The sequence below is a fragment of the Anastrepha ludens genome, chromosome 2, assembly GCF_028408465.1.
Source record: "Anastrepha ludens isolate Willacy chromosome 2, idAnaLude1.1, whole genome shotgun sequence".
Taxonomy (NCBI): Eukaryota; Metazoa; Arthropoda; class Insecta; order Diptera; family Tephritidae; genus Anastrepha; species Anastrepha ludens.
Genome location: NC_071498.1, coordinates 56,199,664 through 56,203,267, shown reverse-complemented (window position 1 = coordinate 56,203,267; position 3,604 = coordinate 56,199,664). Strand labels below are relative to the sequence as shown.

At 35.8% G+C, this 3,604-nt stretch overlaps 1 non-coding gene across 1 annotated transcript; it reads right to left on the bottom strand.

Annotated features, from left to right (window-relative positions):
* Window positions 1–1,074: 1,074 nt before the first annotated feature.
* Trnal-cag (transfer RNA leucine (anticodon CAG)) lies at window positions 1,075–1,157 on the bottom strand. Its single transcript has one exon. It is a non-coding gene; the product is annotated as a tRNA-Leu (tRNA).
* Window positions 1,158–3,604: the final 2,447 nt, after the last annotated feature.

Here is a 3,604-nt window from a genome sequence, read left to right as displayed (position 1 = left end):
CTAAATTGATTTTTAGTTGCGTATTATTTTCACACATGCTTTCCATTGGATTGAATAAAAGTAATTTTCCAAACTAAATTTATGGACTTTTTAATTGTTTACTCTTCGAGTGTCGGACCCTGTATTTAAAGAAATGTGGAGAGCTACTGATGAATGAAAAATCAAAGTTGTGAAGGAGAAATTTTACGACAGGGTCATCTCACGGCCAGGCTTCAACAATTGGCTATTCTGATCATGCGTCTTTATACCTACTGAATAACTTTCTAGGATTATGCCAAGCCCTAAATTTATGCTAAGAAGCCAAAGCCCTTGGAAGAACTACTTCATCTGGTATTGGAAAAAACGTATGTGATAGTTAAAAGGCCAATGCATCGTCAGAGGGTGACAGTTCGAAGCGGGTTTTGGAGTGATGACACTAATAATTCATTTTTCTTTGAAAAGGTTGCTCGAAACGTCACTTACCGTGAGCGACCAATGATTTGCGAACAAATCATTAACGATTCATACCCTTAAGGCCAATAACGGGCAAGCCATTTGTCAGATAGGGCGAGAAACCAGTACCAAGACCTTGGAAAACTGGATTAATAAAATGCGCTACTGCGAAGCGAACCGAGACGGCCCCTTGAATGAAATGGGAATATTTGCTCTTTCGAATAGACCAATAATACAACGAAAAAATTTGATTTTTGCACATTTTTTTGAATTTTGAAACAGAAATCACTATTTGGACCACCCTGTATATACACTAATCCAAATATGATTTGATGACACACCGAAAAGAAAAGGGGAATATATATGCACATAGGTAATGAATGCCCTCAACAGTAGAACATCTAATTAATAAAGGCCAAACAATTTTCTTAAAGCGCGATTTTTGATTTTTAAATTTAATTTTTGATGACTACTTTCAAATTCTACATATACAATAACTTGTAAATCCTGTGTTGCCAAGCAAATTTTTTTTATTTTTCCTCAAAAAATAGTATCTTCTTTTCATTACATTGCGCGTATCTCCCCGCTTAGTATATAAAAATAGTGAAAAAATGCCACAGAAATCGTGCAAAAAAAAGGTTTTGTCAGAAGTGGGATTCGAACCCACGCCTACAGAGTAGACTGCGACCTGAACGCAGCGCCTTAGACCACTCGGCCATCCTGACACTTAAAAGAATCAGTCACCAGTGCACACTTCAGAGCGGTGCGCACTAGATGCGATATGCTTATCGCTCATTACGCCATATACTCGCTCTCGCTTCGAATGTCTGAAAATAAAAAGTCAAAACAAAACGTGTATAGAATTCTAATGCGCAGCGCGTTCATATGGTCAAGCAGGTATGTAAGTAGCTAAGTATCCGCATCTGGGCACAACACCGACCAGCTAGTCGTAGATGTACGTGCTTGTGTAGTATTTTAGACAATCAACAACCGAACCAACCAATCAACGACAGTACGCTAGTGCTTAATGCACGCGTGCTAACGAATACTTATGTGTGTATGTATGTATCTGTGTGTGTATCTGACGTATGCGCTGAAAGAATTGTAAATGACGAAGCGACAAAACGAATAGATTAATGAAAAGTGGGCGATAATAATGAAATACAATTGTTTAGTGTGCATACCCATCCGAGTACATACCCCACAAGGCACCACAGTCAACTTTAAATACTGAGGTGTTTGTGAGTCGGCAGAAGTTACATTGTAAGCGTAAAATGTACTTATTTTGCTTGCTAAGAGCAATGTATATATATTTTTCATTTATGTACTTACATATTTATATGGAATTGCCATAAGAGGAGAAGAGATAGAATATCACTAGTGGAAAATATTCAGATTTTTCCCGAAGCCAGCACAAAAATGAGTAGTTTGCTAAGCACATTTGTTATGAATGCGAGTGATATTATAAGCACTTATTGGATACTCAGGTGTCTTGCAGGGTTTGTATGCGCATATGAGCGATGTGGATAAGTTCGTGTGTGAATAAATTGTTCGTTTTTGCATAATTTATTTTACATTTCGTTTAAAATATTTGTGCGAAATGCAAAAAGAATAGGATTGGTGTGATGCCAGACAAATCGAGTATTTTGTATATTTTCGTAAACTCTTCTAAAATTTTTGAAGTGAAACTTCTTAGGCGTCGATGGACGAGCGAGAATGGAGAGTAGAATTTTAAGGCCATGCAACGTTTTGGGCATTTTCGTTCCGCGAGAGACAAAAAAGATATAACGTGGAAAAAAGGAAAGAGAGAGCTATATATATTTTAGATACATGCCTTATATATATTTTGTCTATTTGTATTCTCTGCAAATGTTGTGAATATATTTAGATATAGATTCTTTCTCTCTCTCATTCTCTCTCGGGTCTCTCCCTCTTTCTTTGTCTGCCTTGAAAGTTTCACTTCTGTTATGTGTACTACGCTACACTCACTTTTTTTATTTGTATACTTGAGTTTAATACGAAATAAACTGCAAACAACTTTCAAAAATATTAAAATATTTTGAAATTTATACAATGTTGAATATTATAAATAGTATAGAGTTTTTTAAAGTGAAATATCTTCACGTTTTGAAACATTTTTAACATAACAAGTAAACTAAAAATTTTTAATCGATATTAAAATATCCTCGTTTTTTTGTAACATTTTCAAAAACATTTGCATTTTAAATTTAACATTTTTTTATATTATATATTTCTTAGAACCAATTATGAGAATATTGTGGAAGCTGCAGATATGAAAAGAGGAAAAAACAGTTGAAATCAGACCAGGCTTTTTAGGAAAATATTTTTTCAATTCTCTTACAGAATTGTCTGGCGTGGGGATGGGATCAATCCTGCGCTTCACAAAAGCCACAAAATGGTTCCATGAAGGAAATTAAATGAGGACTTGTAAGGTCTACGGGAGTTGGTCATACAGACCGACTACCACCATAACCTAACCTAACCTAGAACGAATTATACCTTTTGAAACACATTTTTCTCAAGAAAATATTATATGCTCAAAAATAATTTTTTCAAATAATTGGACAGTTATACTTTAAACAAATTTTTTTCAGAAAAAAATTATGTGACCAAAAGAATTATGTGCCCCAAAAATTAATATACAGGGTTGCCCATATTCGATGGACCCACCTGGCAACCCTGTATCTTTTGACAGATTCCAGTCGACGAGGCTTGGCCGCAGGCAACAATCTTTGCGTCAATTGAATCTTATACGGGAATAAATGCAAATCATTGCGGATAATTCGATGTAAAGTGGTCCGAGCAATGCCCAACTGCTGAGAAAAGCGATTTTGGGATGTCCTTGGCGACGTCTCAACACTGGCCCGTACAAGAGCAATATTCTCATCCGATCGCCTTGGTCGGTTTTGATTTGGCCTGTTTGGATTAGAAAGAGCATCACCAGTCGAAAACCTTTCGTACAAACGTTTAATGGTGTTCTTAGAAGACGCACTTTCCACATTATTTAACGCACGTTTAGTTTTTACAATTGACTTCTTTTGTTGAATGTAAATTTCAACAATTTCAACACCTTCACATCTATCACAGCCGAAAAAAGTCAAAAATCTTGCCTAATCGACATGAGAGATAACGGAAGCTTTAAGGGAAACTA